This window comes from Molothrus aeneus, chromosome 1 (assembly GCF_037042795.1).
Source record: "Molothrus aeneus isolate 106 chromosome 1, BPBGC_Maene_1.0, whole genome shotgun sequence".
Taxonomy (NCBI): domain Eukaryota; kingdom Metazoa; phylum Chordata; class Aves; order Passeriformes; family Icteridae; genus Molothrus; species Molothrus aeneus.
In genome coordinates, this window is record NC_089646.1 from 64,463,396 (window position 1) to 64,482,489 (window position 19,094).

Consider the following 19,094-nt stretch of genomic DNA (forward strand, 5'->3'; position numbering starts at 1 on the left):
GTACTGAGTGTGAAAAGTAATCTCACAATTATTGATCTTTACAGTTCAGATCTTCAATCTGTCATAAAATGACATTGTTGGTCTCATTACAGCCTCTAGTGGACAGTAGTAATCCACCTCACAGACCTGTCATACCATTTGCTCAAATGGCAAGCATTATCAAGGCAGAGGTTACTCTGAGAGAACATGAACATACAGGTCATTCTTATCCACCAGAAAAAAGGATTTTTGAATACAATCAAAGGTTTGCTGTCACTGCTCGTAAGGTGCCTCGCTTTACTCTTCATGTATAGCATTGGCTTGTAAATAAACAGAGAACTTCTGCTATTAGTTTCAGCTTTTGACAGCTTTCATAAAACTAAATTAATCTCAAATATTTTTATAACAGAAAATATTGGTTGCCATGTTTTTGGCTTAAGTAAGATGTTTTTATTCCAACTCAGAATCCGCTGACTGTCCAATTCACCTCCTATCTATTTACAGCTCTCTCACATTAGATAATTTTTGCTAATGCTGTTATTTTTGTTATTATTTCAGACATATGCAGCTGATTTAAGGTATTTTTACAGTTTTAATAAATGAGAAACTATAATTTGGATTACAGCTGGCTAATTAAGGTATGCTTTCCTCAGGAAAGTTAAAAATATGCATGATCTGAACAATAATGTGTTTGGACTATATCTTTAAGTGTCACTTGTGTGAACATAACAAAATATGACTAATGTCTCTAATTTTTGTGTATTCACTTAGAAATGAGTGTATTCTCTGTCAAAACATCCCTGTTGATGATGTTCTCCAGAACTCTGTGATTACCTTCAGATGCAAGGAAATTAGATTGGTAGACACAGAGAGCCAATGCTGTCTCTTTAAAGCCACAAGTATCTCATGCAAATTAACATTTAGTGAAAGGAGAGTAAAGCATTCATGAAAACTAAGCAAGTATGTAGTGCTACACTGTGACTCAAAGATAAAAATCTTATCGTCTAAAATGGTGGTCCTTCGCAAGTGAATTCAAAGGAAAGGCTGCCATTAACTTTTTTTGTTTTATTACACTGTGGCTAGGTAAGGATTGTAGGGTGATGAAGAAATCATTATTTGTCATGCCTTACAGTTTAGGTAATGGGATATTTAGGTTTAAAAATGTTTACCTTATCATTATCTTGATTTTTTAAAAGAAGCAATCAAGTTCTCTTTAAATAACAATAGCTTCAATGGCTTTAAAGAAACAATAGATCCTTAGATGGAGATCTGAAATGACATACTGTATTCTTGTTGTTGCTTTTTTAAAACCGGGCAAAGCAATTCATGTGGGAGTTAAGAAAACTGAGGACTCTTCTAAAGTCTCAAAATCGAGTCCAATTTAGTCTTTTGAATAAGAGGTCAGTCAGTTACAGGTCCCTGCTCTGAAGGGAAGACCTGTTAACCTACCAGTGACCACATCAGGATGGACCATAGCCACAGTCAGCCCCATAAGCTGTGGCAACCAGTGGAAAATAAAAGTGCTCAGCCCTTCTCTAGGGGTTCTTCACTGGTCTAGGCAGCTATCAAGTAATAAATACTGTGCTTTATGGCCAGTGCTCTTCAGCCATCTGAGGTCTCAACCTGTGTCCTGGTCTCCATCAGTATCTCCCCTGACACTGCAGCTACCCAGATGGCTGGTGTGAGCAGAAGGGCCAAGCACAAATGGAAACTAAACTGTCTTATTCCTGGAAGTGATCATTTCATCTTGGGGTCAAAGTACACCAGCAGAACACAGGGGAAGCACAACTCTTCAGAAATGCTTTGTTTCCAGGGATGTCAAGGCAGTAGTGTTAACAAGGATTAACATTCAACCAACATTCAGGAGAATTTGCCAGCCACTGTCTGGGAGAGGGCTCTCAGGTGCTATCAGGGAGCAGCCAGAGACCACATGCCCTTGTAAGAGACACATGTTGTCCCATCCCTTTAAATCATTCCTGGTACAGAGACTTATCTGGGAGTTCATTTCCCAGGATTTTTTCTGTCTCTTAAGGGCGTTATGGTCTAGACAGATTAGATTAGCATCTACTCTGTAAACACCTAGAGTTGGGAAATATCTCTATATCTCTGAACCTTTCTTAAAATGTCTTACCCACATATAAGGCACTGTGGTTTCTAAAACCTGTTAGTCTCTCTGATCAATGCTATACAGGTTTTGATAAGTGCCATGAGTTTTTATGAGAGGAAGGGAATGGGCTAGAATGGACTGGTTACCTGTTTGAACAGACAAAGAAGTTGAAAAAAAGGATTTTTGACTCCTAAATCCTTTAATGGCCCCAACTGAGCTGTTCTGGTCTATTGAACAAATCCTTCCTACCTCATGGATAATCGACCTACCAGACTTCCAGAGCCGCTGTGCTCAATGCTGCTGCCAAGTCTGCTCCTTTGGTTCACATGCTAAAAATCTTTATGTTTTGTTGAGAAAATGCGCAACTTATAATGATAGCTATTTTCTACTCTTACTGTCTCTACCTTTTCACAAAATATGATACACACAGGCCTTGCCCCCAAAGCTGTCATGCAAATTCAGAAGTCTGGTTAACCAAACTCATCCAATATAGGTAAGTTTGGGCTCATGCCTTGGTTTCAAGACAGCGAGAAGTGCAAGCTGTGTAATGTTCAAGACCAAAGTTATTTTGTATCTATATCTTCTTCAAAAAGAAAACTAGTAACTAAGACAGCATTAACCGGAAAGACAGTAATGGTTCTCAAATACAGCATCATCTACATAGGAAAGAGCTGTATCTCTTTGTTTTCAAAAGGTATCATATAGCAAAAAACTGCAGTCACCTGATGCACAGGAATGAAGAATTTGAACAGTTCCTAAACATCAAACAAAAATTGAAATGGGATAATTTTGGTATGAAATAATTGCTATATCCCTTCATATTTGACTCATAATTGGAAAATCACCAGGCAGAGATGAACAACAGTCATGACAGTGTATTGCCTGGAGGGTAGGAATTCCTCAGCCTTGCAAGGCTTTGACCAACCTTAGTGAGCATGGTAAACATTGCCTTCAATTTATCCAATTACAAGCTGACAGGATTTTTTTCATGTTTCTTCTGCAAGGTGACAGGTACATGCCCCCAGAACCCTAAAACTCCAGAGTTTAAAAAAAACCAGTGTCCTGGGAAAAGTGACAGGAGGCCTGAGGTGGGATATGACATTAAAGCAGAGCTATTTCAGCTTGTGCAGACCCTTTTATAACTAGACTGGCATCGCTTTGAATTCTTACTGCACAAAGGCAGCATCTTTCCCTCAGAGATCTGCCTGATCCTCATCCTCTCTCTTTACTCTTCAGCAGAGGCCTTTCTACTAATGACAAAAAAGGTTCTCGGATTGATTGAGATGTAATATCATGTGTCTCTCTTTCCCCCTACCCAGTTTTTCCTCAGAAGAACTCCCATTTATGCCTGTCTTACTCTGCTTGACCTGTCCTTGGTGTGCTCTCATATCATCCTCATATGATATTATCAATTTATTTATATTTAAGGTAATGAAAGATACCCATTCAAAGCTCTAGAAGCCCTGAGACATAGCAATTACAAGCAAAGCGCAACAGTGTGAAAGAAGTTCTATCAAAAGGAACTTATCTGGGCAATCAGGTAGACCAGAAACACCTGCCTGCTGAAAGCTCATCTCTAGTCTTCTTCTAAAGTGGGTGGGGTTTTGCCTCAGGGCCTCTTCAAAGATCATAAAATTCAAACTCTTGTGAAGTGTAGGTTCTATCACATGGACAGATTTGCTCATTCATTGACTGTTTTGTCATGGGATCAAGTATAGCCAAGAGAATGGAGTGGACACCTTGGAGGCAGGACCATCTCACAACCAGCTTTCCTACTCAAGAGACCCTAGTGCTGGAACGTTTCCCACTACAGAGTTTTCACAGCTTATACTCTCATAGAATCACAGAATCATTAAATAGAATCATAGAATGGAAAAGACTTTTAAGATCATCAAATCCAAATCATCAGCACAGCACCACTCCCATGTTCACCATGAACCATGTCCTCAATGCTTTAGCCATACATTTTTTGAACACTTTCCAGGAATAGTGACTGCACCACTTCCCTTGGAAGTCTGTTCCAATTCTTATCAACTCCTTCTGTAAAAAAAAAAATCTTTCCTAATATCCAATTCCAACCTCCCCTGGTGGTGCAACTTGAGGCCATTTCCTCTTGTCTTGGGAATCCTCTCATCTTCTTTGTGCAAGAGGACATAACAATGGCCACACAGTGGCCATAGGACAGCCTTGATCATAGGCAGATGCTTAGGGAGACATGGGCATTATATACTACTTTATCCACATACTATCCAGCCTCCCACTATTTTCAGCTTAAGGAACTTCCTAAGCAGAATGTGGTTTCTACCTGTTTAGTGACCCTCAGTGGATTTATCTCCTAAGATTTGCACAGTCTTCTCCATCACCATCTGTGAACTGTAGGTATGTGCTATGTCACATTGCACAGGTCAAGTCCTTGATGCAAGAAGAATCCCCTCATCCTGCCTGCTTCATTCAGTGCTCCTAGCTCTTGCACTGAGACAGGGAATGGCCAGTCCCTACCCATACTCTCAATGCTACACAGATCTTTGCAGCCCTCTCTCATATTCCCCCTTCTTCCAAGCTGGAAAGCTTGTTGCCAAAAGCAGTCAAAGTCTTCACTGCTTCTGCTGCAATTCTTACCTGGTTTTGAGTCCCTGTCTTGGTCTTAGCCCTGAGACGTCCACACTCTCTCTGTTCTTCTGCCTGTAGAAAAGTGATAGTAAAAATTGTCCTTTTATTCCACAGAACAGTGGTGACACAGAGAAGTACAAGTATTATTACTATAAAAGCAATACAGAATGCTCTCTTTTCCCAAGGCTTAGCCAAGGACTTGGAAAAGCAACAATTCCACATATCAAGGACAAGAGAAAACAGTAGTAATGTAAACAAAAATAAACCCCTGGTTCTATCTACATTTTTTTCTTACTTGTTTAGCATCACATGCTGACTAAAACCCTTCCCATTTCATAAACTACCTTTGTCAACCAGTCCATTCTTGTGTAAAAAATCAGAACTGATGGGACATCTCCCACCAAACTCAGATTATTTCACAGAATTATATGCATAATAGGTCTGAAAAATATGCCATGCTAAAAAAGTGGGACTGCCAGATGGTTTTCCTGCCATTTAATCTGTCTCTCCCCCTTCCATGATATATCTCATTTCTTAGGACACAGGTATTAAGTCATTTCTCTCTCTTAATTGGGCCATCTTCAGCTAGGTGTGTAAACTTGGTGTCTAATTTAAGGTGTACAAGTTGTTCCGTTGTCTTAATGGTTCTGAATCATACATTTAAAGTGAGCTTTGTGCTTGAGGGTATGGCCTCATGAACATATTTTAGTGAAGCATTCAAGGGTGTGGATTTACAGGACACCAGCTACCCTGCAATAACTGCACAGATGAACACCCTTTGCCTGCTGGTAAATGCAAAGCAAGTTAGCCCAGAGAGAGTCTCAGCCAAGATCACCTCTGCCCTCAGTACAATTCTTTTCCTGCTATTCCCTGAATGCTGCTCCTTTTGCAGTAAGCATGACAGTTGCATATGGAGGCACTACCACCTCCCTCCTCTCCATAGTGATCCATCTCCAGACACAGCTCAAAACATACTTTTTCTTAATACACCCCAAAATCTTGCAAACTGAAGTCATATTTAAGGGACCTTGCCAGCCTTGCTGCATTACAACTTCAGCCTTTTTTCTCTTTCATGTTTATATGATAGGATATATTCTTTGCAGAGTCTTCATCATGTATTATGTATACATAAGTCCTCTAATTCTTGAGCCCTCCTGTTTCCCCCTGCTGGTTAAAAACGCATAGCTGGGGGGAGCAGGGGGGGTGGGAAAGGGCAAGCAATTCCTCAAACAACTCTGAGTCAAAGCAGGTACCCACTTTGGGAGGAGGGAGCAGAGGGGAGAGACCTTGTGACTACTGAATACCAGTGGCTGTTGTCCCCAAGGGTATTTCTGAGAGCCTACATGTATTGTTACACAATGTATGTACTTCACAGGGTCCTGAGCAGAGTTTATCAGCTGTACCGAAATTCCTGCATAGTTTATCATCTGGGCAAGCATCCCAGCACCACTGTTGTCTCTCGTTAGAGTCTCTTCAGAGTATCAGAGGTTCCCAGGAACATTCCCAGAAGCTTTTAGCTCAGCATGAATCACTGCCAAGTTGAAGAGTTTCTTCGAGTCCCTTGTAGCAATCATCCTGAAAATTGCAGAAGAGTAGCTTGCAGGCTCTACAACTGTCCCTAAAAGGCTCAACTTGTACAGGAGTCATTGTCTGGCCTCCAAAAACATTTATCTGAACTAAGACACATTTATCTCAACCTTGCACACATTTAAGGTCTCGCCAATGAGATCACAAAATCTCCTTGTAGCTGGAAATAAAAATTTTTCCTTTGATGATTTTCTAAAATCTTTTTTATTTTAGATTCTAATAATCCCACAGATCCCTAAATGTGGACCAGCACCCCTTTCCTGTTCAAACTGGATGCTCTAGTCAGTTATATAAGGCCAAGTTTCCTCCCTAGGCAGTTTACAGCATAGGCACACAGGTTATGCTGTCTGCAGTAAATGATGCAGTGAAATACTCCATTATGTGACTTATCTCTCAGAACAGTTACCTCCTGAGAAAAGACTGCAGTTTTGAGGCCAGCTGACTTTTCAGAAATGGCAAACAATCAATCACCCAGAAAGGTAGATTTCTCCAAAGGTGAAATAACAGTGTTTTCTTCTTTTAACCTATAAAAATTATAATTTTCTGAAAACAAAATGAAAGAAAAATTTCCAACAACCACCAAGCCCCTTTTACTCTTGAAGAACCTGCTTCTCTCTCTATTTATTTTGCTTTCTGAGTATTTGCCTTTGACAGGTTCACATTTTTAATGCTTCTTACTAGCCAAAATGTTAAATGGATGACTTAAGTTCCAGTATATTGCTTCCTCTGAATTTGTTACTCTTGTAGTGGCACTTTCCCTTAGTAGCACATTGAACTAGTGTAGTTTATGGTCACCAGTTCCTAGATTCCCTCTAGTGCTCAAATCTTCAATGAACAGAAAGATAAGTGTGAAGAATTTGCCAGCTTGAAATGCCTGCTATCTGCACAACAGACCAAAAATTGGTTTTTAACTATTCCAAGACTTCAAACTCTGAATATTTGGCTGTATAATTAAAATCTGGATTTTTAAAATATACTGAAAATACATTTACCCTTCAAATGTTTCACCTGTTAGTTATCCTACTTCAAACTCTTCAACTCCGCAGAGTTACTATTTGGTTTTCTTTGATGTTTGTTCCTTTTAAGCTAACCCCAAAGAATTTCACTCTCACCCACCATGGTTATCAAGCTGTGCTTTGTTAGCACTGTAAGTATTTATGATATACAACTCTCTTCTGTCCTTCCCATTATTTAGGAATTAATACCTTATATACATTGATTAATAACCCTTCTTTCTTGATATTTCTTTTAGGAGAGTTAGGAATGACCACTAGATAATCACCTTCATCACTTGGTAACACTGCTCATGGTCTGGTGTATAACTCTTGTGTAAGGGTGGTTGGTATGTAAATACCCTCCTTAATCGTCATGGTTTGTTTCAAGGATAAAACAAACAAAACAATAACAAAATCTCCTTTCTTTTGCGTACTGGAAGCACATGCCATTAATATTAATTAATTTATTTATTTAAACTTGGTTAAAGCATTTGCTCTTAGGCTGGGAATGTGACTGCCAAGTTTCCCGCTTGCAATTTTTTACGGCTCAGTAGTAAACTCCTGAAAATAGGAATTTGAAATGGAAATAGTGACAGGCCTTTTAACTGCACTATAATAAGCAGGGTGTTTTATCCTGCATACTGTATGTCGTTACACAATGGCAGCCTATCATAATGTGCACAGAAAACAAACAGGGTCTCTTTAGATCACTCTTCTGGCTAAAACTGGGCAGACAGAGGAAGCAAAACAGGCTGGAAAGACAAAAGACTAGAAGGTCAAGAACACCACACCCAGACCTAAGCCCTTCTGTTACACAGTGGAGCACAGGGATCTTAGAGAACTTGCACTTGAATAAATTGACTTTGATCAGCTTGCCATAAAAAAAGAGGTGTAGCCTGCTATATTGCTAAAGGAGGTAAAGAAGGAAACTTGCCCATAGTCTTAAGCTGCAAAGTAATGTACCCAGGCCCACCCTGTTACGCAAAGCTCCAAAATGTATGTTTCTTGCAAATGTTTCTTATTTGCTTGTAATAGTATGCTTCATGTAATTCTGCATATATAAAACACAAGAACATTAAAGCTGATTTGCACAGTAGCTTTCCAGCGACAACTGTAAAGTGCAATTTTTCAGAGCTGCTGAATATCCAGAGTCCTAAAAAGTCACCTGAGTTTCTTCAGATCCACACCTGTGTAAATGCCAGCAGTACTGCATCTTTGTGAAAACAGAACAGTGCTACTGCTTTTTATGAGGTATTTGGCAACCAGGAAAATAACTGAATCACATGTGCAGAACAGAACAGCAGAGTATCTGGGATTTGAACAGAGCACTTCTGCTTTGTAGAACACATGCTTAAACGCTGTATATTGAAGTGCCACATCACATCTATTTTTACTAATTGAGTTTACTTGTGTTTGGGCACTGTACCAGCTACTCAGCAAGTCCAGGAGATTAATGTAAAAGCCTCTCTGCATTTAGAAAGTATAGTCACTCTAGATTTACAGCTGCTTACTTTGAGGGTGGCTGACTGCTGATCCTGGTGTCTTTGAGCAACAGATGGTTTTCTGAGCTGCATTGATAATGAAAATGATATAATTTACCTCCTAACATTGAAATAAAGAGGCAGAAAAAAAGAAAAAGCAATATATTCATCTTCAACAGATCGCATACCTTAGTACACAGCGGGATAAGAGGAGGGGGAGGCCCAGTCAAAACTCGAGGAATAGTATTAGAAATTCACATGAGGACAAACTTACATAAAATAACCCATCCTGATCTGGACTGTGAAAGTATTGGCCCTTGTAATGTTAGAATTTATAGCTTTAATCTTCTTAAGAGCTGCATGGCTCTTCTCACATGCAGGGAAAACAGATTTGATGTTTGTGAGATTAAAACTACTGAGCTGAACTTTGCTTGTTATTGGCCAGAAGCACTTGGAAACCTAATAAAGCATTCCATTAAAATCTTGGCATTTTAGTAACACAAAAGAAGTAGGCCTCTCAAAATATGAGTCCAAGGCAAAAGGACACTTTGGGGGGTGGGGGGAAAGATTGTGGAATTTGGATTTTAACAAAGTTTTCAATGACTTAAAAATAGATCAAAGAAAACATGAGGTAGAGTGGAACAATAAGTGCTTGATGTAACTAGCAATGTCCAATTCTTTGTTGTTTAAACTTTATTACATTTGAAGACACTTTTTCATGTTCTTTTAAACCTCATAAGTCTATGAGTAACTGGAAAAAGTACAATACGTCACTGACTGGCTGCGTGGTCTCTAAACAGGTAGTGTGAGGCCTGATTTCATAAACTTTGAGGATCCACAACCCTAGCTGAGATCCAGTTGGGCTACTCATATCCTGGGCTTTAGATGATCAGCTTTATTCTGAAATAAAGAGCTCCATTAAAGCTGACTAGGCTACAATTTTAGGTGCACAGGAAGCCCACAGTGAACACGTATGCATTTGTAATCAGTATACAGTTTGGTTTGATCTATGAAGTCACAACTAATATTTCTGTAGAGAGAGGCATAATACTTGTGGTGATGGTATGAACTGAGTTCAAAGCATGACTGATCAAGGGTTAGGATCTTATCAGCAGTGGTAAAACCTTGTACAGTACCATTTGCCTAGTGCCAGCTGCACTGTTGAGAACCCTTGCTTGCCTTCGCCAAGGTACAATGAAGAGAAGCCTCATACATTACAGCTTTTACTGTTATGCTCTGCAGGCAAACAAACAGGTAGAAATAGGAAATATAATCAAGTTTAACAGAAGTAAAGCTTCATAACCAGCCCTAAATATAAGTCTCTCGCTAGGGTTCATTGACGAGGTTTGGGGTTTTGTCACAAGGCAAACAGCATTAATTCCAACTCACTATGAAATTACTTTGTCCTATCTGTACTGACAAAGCCAACCATGAAAACTATGCTAAAATTTGTCTGTGTATGGTTACAGCTAAATCAGATCATCTACATTCATTCTACTTACAGAATCAGGAAGTATGTAGGCTATCTTCTGGAAAACTTGTGGTTAAAACACTGGGAAGCCTGTAGGGATGATCAGGTAACAATCAAATGCCTACAAACAAATTTTAGCCCAGATTTTACCCCACACAGAGAACCAGTGTTGAACGTGGATTACACAGCTGGTGTGAGTGAGTCCTACACAAGCTCATCCCATTGCAGATGACCACACAGAATTCACTTATGCAATTCTATTTTCTGCCCTTTCAAGGGAAACTCCCCTTTACACAGCTGAACATTACTGGGTGCTCATAAACTGGCTGCTAACATGGCTGGTATGCTTCATTTTTTGTGGCACTAACATATGAAGAGCTATCTACTGCAACAGATGCTCTTTGACAGTGCGAAATAACAGCACTCAGACTTAAACTGTAAATTATAAACAATCCCTCTCTAAGTACAAAATGAATACACAGAATGGGGAGCCTTGTCAACTAAGATATTAGTAAATCAGGTTGAGGAAGACAAATTATTCATTAAAGCTAAAGTAACTAAAATTTTATTCAGTTGACATTACTGTCATTAGAGTTCTCCTGTTCTTTGCCATAATTGGTAGATATGAAAAAGAGTAATTATAAGCAACACATAGTAAAATCAGCTACATGTTTTCTTGCTATGGAAAAACTACATAAAATGTTTCTGTTCTTCCTTTTTATTAATTTCTATCAGTAGAAAAGATGCTATATAAATGCTTACCAGTGGTATGTGCCTGGCCACATCAAGACTGGCCTTTCCCAAGGGATTTCATAATTATTTTTTCTCCACCAAACCACAGACAGGACAGTGAATTAAAAGTGACCTTGATGGCCTGGTGGTGCAGCTGCCATGTTATTTGATTATCAACTTACTGGTACTAATGCCAAGGAGTGGTACTACAACATAAGCTGAAAATGAATTCAAGCATAGCTTTCTTCACAGAATGTCCCTGGTAACCTGGCTGCACAAAGCATTCAATGCACAAAGATTTTTTTTAAACCTTTAAAAAAGAAAGCATTCCTTTTTTCCTCCCCATGTCTTCCAGTGCCAAGTTCTCCAGAAGGATGTGCTCAGGGATAACACCCTAGATTGCAAGGACTGTAGCTACATCTGGAGTACTTGTGATATCTCAGATATAAAACTTCTTCAGAAAGGACATGGAGAACTTGGAGGAAGCATGGGTAAAGGAATGGGCACCCTGTTACACAGCACAGTGGTTCCTGCCCTATAGCGGCAGCCTCTCAGGAATTCCCAAACACCATGGCAGGGATGATGAGCACAAAGCTGGCCTTCCCAAATGCATGCAACTTCCCACCACCTAATGAGGGGTAAAATGAGCTGGCAGTTCATAATTTCCTTCAGCATGTGCCAGGAGAAATTTTTATGTCACTCAGTTCAGGATCAGACTTGCAAGGCCCAATTCTTACGGCTTTAGAAGAAACAGGTATGGCCAAGAAAAGATCCTGGCAGCTGTCTGTAGGCAGACAGCATACAGACTTGCATTTCATGGGATACCTGGATGGGAATCTCAGATTCTGCAGAATGACAAATGCAGCCTGATTTCATCTCATGCACTTGCATTGCCTGCATCTCCTATGATACCTGGAGCTAGGGTACCTTATCTACGTCTCGACAGCATATGATAAAGAAGCAGGACTAGGTGAGCATCTCCCTCTCCTCTGAGAGCCAAGTTTGCCTTCTTTCTCCTTCACAGACTACGTAGGGAAGCAGGCAGCAACCCCACCAATTTTGCAGATGCTGGCTCAGAGTACACACAGAGGTATATTTTGGGTGCTTAAAGAGCTTCACAGCATTGAAAGACTTAGCTCAGAAAATGCAAAATGTTGGAGCCTGCCTTCCAGAGCCTAACAAAAGGGTGCATGCACATACTGAGGAAGGAGGCTCCCTCTGTTGCACATAGCTCTCCATAGCTCTTTCCCATCTCCCTAGAGATCCAGGGTATTTGTATACAAGTTAGGAGGAAACCAGCAGGTTAGTCAGCATGCAGGGGGACTTGGTGGTCTCATGGAAGATTGCTTTAGGTAACATAGCAAAAGGACCTCCCAATGTGGGCTCTGACTCAGTCACAGTTTGGATGGTGAGAAAGCCTTTCAGTCCCCACTTGTCATAGCTGCCCAGTCTCATTTTAATGCACAAAACAAACTCACTGTACAAATATGCCATGATGGGCAGTTTGTGCCCATGATGCAAGCTACACCCAAACAAGCAGAAGGGTCATAAAATAAGGATTAAAGTTCAACAAGGAAGCTGATAACGAAGAAGCCTACCCAGGCTATGCCCTATTCCTGCCAACATTATGTTATCTTCTAATTTTAGAACAGCTGACAGTTTTTCCCAGACCAGAAGTTGACAAGAGGCTGAGCAACGCCAGTGTCGTTAAATCTTTGTTTTCAGGCACAGTGTTGTCTCCACACTGCAAGAAGTTGTTTCAGCATGTGAAATTTTGCAGGAAGGCACACACTGACGCTGGATGCCCATACAGGGAGCTGTGTAATATGTTGAAACCATCTGGCATTTTGTGGTTTTGCTGTATCAGTCAGACGCACTGTCTGGAAACACAGGGCTCAAACCCAGAGTCCTTAATTCAGGTCAGATACCTACAGATGCCTGCGGTCGTTTGGCCAGACTGGAAGCTGCAGAATAAAGCACTTAATTAGGTGGCTGAAGTTTATGGCAGATTCTAAGGGCAGCAGAGCTAGAAGCCTATTATTTCTTAGGAAGTTTTAGTAAATGTAATTACTATGGCATGTTTGATATAATACACGGTCTTCACAAAATGCTCCAAAATAGCATTTTAAAGACGGGTCTTGTTGCTGTTATGCTTTGTACCTTCTGACTAAGGAATAGGCCTGATGATGTGGATCCCAGTGTGAGGCTTACTGAAAACTACCACTAAAATTAATAGAGGATAGTTATGGAAGAGTATTTTGTATAGAATTGCCTTCTCTGCAGTGTGAACAACGCTGCTGAAAGCAGGCTCTGGGTTACATTATTCCTGTGTTCCAAATTTTTTTAACCGGCTGATGTCACTAGGGAGATTTAAAGTCTTTATAATTACTGCTCAAGGCCTAGAGGAAGCGGGGAGGAAAGACAATGCAATTACGTTTCATATGTTGATTTAGAGAGTAACCTGTAGTGGTCTGTTAACTTGTTTCATCTATCAGGAAAAGCAAATTAATTCTGTATCCAGTCGGTTTTATGAGTGGCAGCTCATTTTGCTTTCCCAGTTAAGCAGGGAAGAAAGTGGCCTTTTGTCACAAACAATTGCTTCCTGCAATGCTGCAGAATAAGATGTAAAATAGGCAAAGAGCTTTGGATACAGCTTCCAACGTCCTACTAAGAAGTAAAATTTCTTTCTTTCATCTTCCCTCAGAGAAGGAATTCAGGTTATGCTCTGCACTAAATTAAAGTGTTCTGCTCAGTTATGTACATGTACAGCTTTGAAAACTGTTCCTGCTTCTAGGTCAAGGGCTCTCCCTGTGGCCGGGTGCCAGCTTTATCCCTGGACTCCCATAATCCCTTGAAATAAATCAACTTTCCATTGAAATCCTCTGCCAGTTCCACTTCAGACTAAAATGTGCTGTCTGTAGCATGATGCTCTTTTATACTTTTGTGGAAACAAAAAAAAGAGAGAAACAATGTGTCCATTGTGTACTGGAAACAGTTCCACGTAACCTGTATTGTGTATATTAAAGTCTATCTTTATATGTTGCACTAACCCAAGATTTCAGTGTTTATTATTAGAACTAAGAAAAATACCTTTGACCAAAAGAATAATTCCACTGACTGAAAAGGATCCCAGCTTGTGTGCGTGTGTGCGTGTGTATCCCATTACTACTCTGCTCACGTGGACTGAAGTATGAGGATGCATTATACTACCTCCCTGGGCAGATGAAGCCCTCAAATATTTTTTCTCTTTCCTCCTTTTTTTTTTCTTTCCCCCCCTAATATCAATTTTCTTCTCTGTGTGTTATAAATGAACCCGAATACATTCACACGTTCCTGTCGAAGACTAAAAGCTGTCACTTCATTTCAGGGAACCAGGCAGCTTTAAACTCAGCTGCAAGAAAGCCCAGCTGCTACTACATCTCCAGGGGAAACTTATCTACTCAGAAATGGCAAAACTTCTGAACAATAATAATAAAATACAGCTGAAAGATGCTGATGCCGTTCTCCTATTGGTGCCGAGGTCAGTACTTTGGAGAGTGGGTGCCAGTCAGAAATTGCAGCACTCAGAAGACTGACATTTCTAAAAAGCTGTGCTTCTCCCCAAATCTCAGTAACTTTAATGGTCTGCCAGTTAAATCAGAACAGCTTGGTATAAAGACTCCAATTTTCTGACAACCTTTATATTCTCTTGGCTCCTACAAGGCCCTAAAGCTGATCATGTATAATCCTGAACTGAATGTGAAATAAATATGAAAACCTGTCATGATTTTAAAGTTTTCCAAAGGATATTTCACTAAATAAAAAGAGCTGCATTTTTGGCACACAAATGCTCCATATAAAAATCACAGTTCTTTATTTTAAAGTTACAGAATGCAATGCCAGACTCTGCCCTCTGAAGTTCCCCGAGTGTTGGGGAGCAGCTACGTCCCCATGAGCTGGCTGGCCCTGAAGGTCCTGTGCTCCTTTTCCCCTGCACAGTGGCTGTGCAAATCAGGGCTGCCACCAGCCTGAGCCAGCCCAGCCCCTGAGGGTCCCTCCAGCACAGGAGACTAAGGGGAGGTACCTGGGTTTCCTCCAAGCTGGGACACAGCCCGTGGTGTGGCCAGCTAAATCTAGCAGTGGCAATTGCTTCCATGCTTGTGGTGCAAATACAGCCTGAGCAAATCGTGACCCAGAGCTCACCCAGCCTTCATGTCCTTGAAATATGTTGCCTAAGAAAATAACAATTGTTTGCGGAAAGCTCTTCCGCTCAGCCTGCGTTCTTCAGCGAGCTACATTAACTGTGTGCCAAGGTGTGGGCTATAAGCTGGAGTGTCCACAGCACTACAGCATGGAAATGAGTTTAAATCACTGACAAAATAGAGCTGATGTCAGGCTCCACTGGCTTCACAGACCTCACAAACATCTGCAGGTCCAGAACACAGCCATAAGGCCAGACAGAGATGCATAGGTGCAGCAAAGTAGGACCCAAACACAGCAACCTTGACAATGGACATGAGGTGCATTTTGAGTGAAGCTGTGACTCAACTAGCAAAGGATCTGAATGCCACCTTGCAGGAAATTTGGAAGACACATCCTGCAAGTCCTGGGGTGGTAGCTCACTGTTAAAATCACAAGTTACGTTTTCACAGTATTGTTTGGATGGTTGGGAAGGAAGCAAATGGAGGCAAGACAAGGCATTTCAAAAGGGGAGTGTTGTCACTCTCAGGGTTTCCAGGTTTGTCTGCAGAGTTCTTTCAATGGGCAGGTTTCAAATGTTACGCACATGTGTCTCATAATATCCTCCTGGGACAGGGTACAGGCAATTGCACTGGATATAAAACCACAGTTAACTATACACATAGAGCTTTAATTTTAGGTCAGACTTGGTGAAACTATCTGGTTTTCTCCTAGAAGCCCTCAGTGGATAGTTTCTTCACTTAGCTCTGCCACCTTCGGGCCTTCTTTTTAAGTGAGGAGTGCAGCTGAATGCAAGAATTCAAAGCAAAACTCAGCTAAAACCATTATGTTTTATCTGGTTACATGTCAAAACCTCAAACCTTGTGTACACAGGGCTCAAATTATAAACCCATCAGGTCCAACCCCAGAGCTGGACCCAGGTTTGCCTGGAGAGCCCGCAAATCTTTTAGAGAAGCTGATACAAGTTTTGAGTTCATAATGACTTGAAAACCCAAAGTGGCCAGGAGACTTTTCCAAGGTCAAACAGTGAGCTAGAGGGGGAGCTAAGAAGAGAACCACAGCCCTGGCCACTTCACACACTGCTACCAACAGAGGTAGACACTCACTCTGCTTGAACTTCATACTGCATAGTCTTTGCTAAACCACTCAAAAGAACCACTTTTTTGCCTGTTAATTGTTTTAATAAGTCACATGGCAGTGAATGACTAAAAACTACATCATCCCTCTGAGGATTCAGCTGTGGAAAAAGCATCCATTTAGCTGCAGGGTAGTTATTACTGCATAGCTTTGATTTTGCTACACAATGCACACCCTGTTTATGGAAATGCTTACACGCTGCTCTGGGTGAAATCATCATCACTTACAGGTATACTCTGAAGCTAAAGGAATGACCTCAGATCCACTCATCTAGACCCCAAATGAGCCCTGTCCACTTATCTGAGTCTCCACAATGCTCTCAGATGTTGGTTCATGTCCCTTTGGACATTTTTGAATGCCTCCCAAATCTCTGCATCTATTACATGAAAATGGAACTTCAAGGTGAGAAAAAACAATTGCAGTTAGAATACCTGTCCCTCCTGCTGGGTCCACCATGGCATGTGTCTTACTGGGGAGCACTGGGATAATTTCAAGTTCACAGCACAGCATAACGTAATAATCCCTTTTGAATCTACACCATCATGCAGTGGTCACTTATTTGCTGCTCCACATGCATTCTAACAAAACTTTAAGACTCCTGGCAGTAAAGCAAGCAACTGCTTCAGGATCGAGGCTTAATGCTGAAATATCATCAGGGCTGAGGATTGCTACATATTGCTTTCTAATAGTCCCTGCTGTTTGACACCTGGAGTGGCAGTAAGGAGCTCTAGAACTGTATCCAGAGTTCTCCACCAATAATTGAAAGTATTTCTACAATATGGGAAAAAAGAGAAGGGGGATCAGGATTCAAGGTTCAGGTCTGTTTAAGGTCTTGGAAACATTTTTGTGGGGTGAAGGGTCAGCATTTTTAAAGTAAGGTATGACTTACATACACAAGTGAAAACATGAGATTACAATACATACCTTTTCCAATTCAGGTTAATTAGGAGTTTACTGTACTCCCAGCTAGTTTTGCTTGCAGGCAAATTTTTTTTGAGCTCAGCAGCCAGGACTGTATCTTGGGCTAAGCTTTCCCACCATATCATTCCAATAATAAAAGTATTTTTCTGGCTTCCTGTTAAACCATGCACTGATTACAAAATTCTTTTGCTTATTTAAGGCCAGATTCAATAAAAATCCTGTCCAGCTTCTGCATCATGGAAGGCCACAAAAGCCCTGAAATATTTTGGTTTTGAAGCCTGTGTGGGCTTCCATGGTTTGGATGCTGGGTAACTGTTCCAGTGAATGTGGTCCTCATAAAGCTAGTGATTTCTCTTTATTCTCTCCAGTGTGCATTACAATCTACTTCAGAGAATCTCTGATTTACGCCTCTAGCTACAAGCTAAATCCTAGAGGAATAGGTCCTTTTCATATCAGGTCACATCCTCTGCTGAACATTGACAGAGAAATTTGAGTTTCTGAAAAGCAAGTACCACTTACAAAAATCTGGTATGTTTTGCATGCTTTATATGAATATAAGTGAATGGTAAAATCTAAAAGGAAATTCAATAAACTACTCATTATCTATCTATATTCGTATGACTAAGCTACACGTGGAATGTAGCTTTTATCCTCCAGAAAAAGTGTACAGATGTTCTATAGAAAACTGTATGAACAAACTTTAACCTCACGACTGCTATTATTTTGTAATAAAGGCTTACAGCATAATGTGAGCTTTTTTTAGAATGTAAGTTCCATGTGAGTAGCGTGTTGTTAATTTAATATTAATGCAATGCACCAGGAAGAAGTCTGCACAGAATCTCAAAGACAGAGAATCACAGTGCTGCAGACAGGAGATTTGTGTCGTGGATTTTATTTGTTTCAGCACTGGGAACAGAATTCATTGACCAGAATTCCCATTGCCACAGGGCAGTGGATTTGTCTACCGATGTTTTCACATGTCTTGGCATGAGGGTTTTGCTGCAGCATTCCCACTACTGTTCCTGAGAATCATGTGGTTAAGTCACCTTGTGCTGCACAGAAAATTTACCTCTCACTGTCAAGTGCATATGAATGAGCTTCTTTTTTGGGAACAGCAAAAGGAAAAAAGAATCCACTGAATAAACTTTTGGATTTCTTTTGCTGAACCATCCTTCAGGTAGCAGGTGCAAAGACTTTCACTAAACTTGCAGATTGCAAATGCAGAGCCTGCTTTGCTTGCAACACAAATGAATTAAAGCAGGGGAACAGAACAGAAATCCAGTTTCACCCATAGTGCTCCTTTCTCAGTGCCTGAGCCCTCTCCTTTGCAGCATCTGCCATTCAGATTACATATCTTGTATTCCTCTGAGGAGTCAGTTCACTGTCTCATCTCCAAATGCATTGGTGAAGTAATTTAAGACTCCCATTATTATAATCACTTAGCAGCTCCCAAGCATGTAAAAATAGCAACAATAATTTCTCCCACTTTTCCTTCCTTAGCACCCCATAGGAGAAAGAGCTTGATTAAATCTGTAGGGGTTATACTTCCACTTGTGTGTTTCTATAACTTACAGAGGAAGTTTGACATTTTCAGAAAGTGATGACGTCTACAGACATCTTATTCATTGCAGGAATTCCTCAGTCTAGATAAACCTTCTGGAAGGTCCTGTGTCCAGAAGCTTCCTTCTTTTGCTTGACAGCTTCATTGCTTCTGTGAAATGCACTCATGTGCTATCATGATCATGAAGGGTGACCCAGTCTCAGAAACAAAGAATGCCATTTCCTTCAAAGCCTTCCAGGATCAAGTTTGAAAATCTACCCAGGACTCCATGCAATGAAGCAGAACCTCCATGCATAGCAGGGAGGGAAAAAAATGGGGAGATGTTTATGAAGAG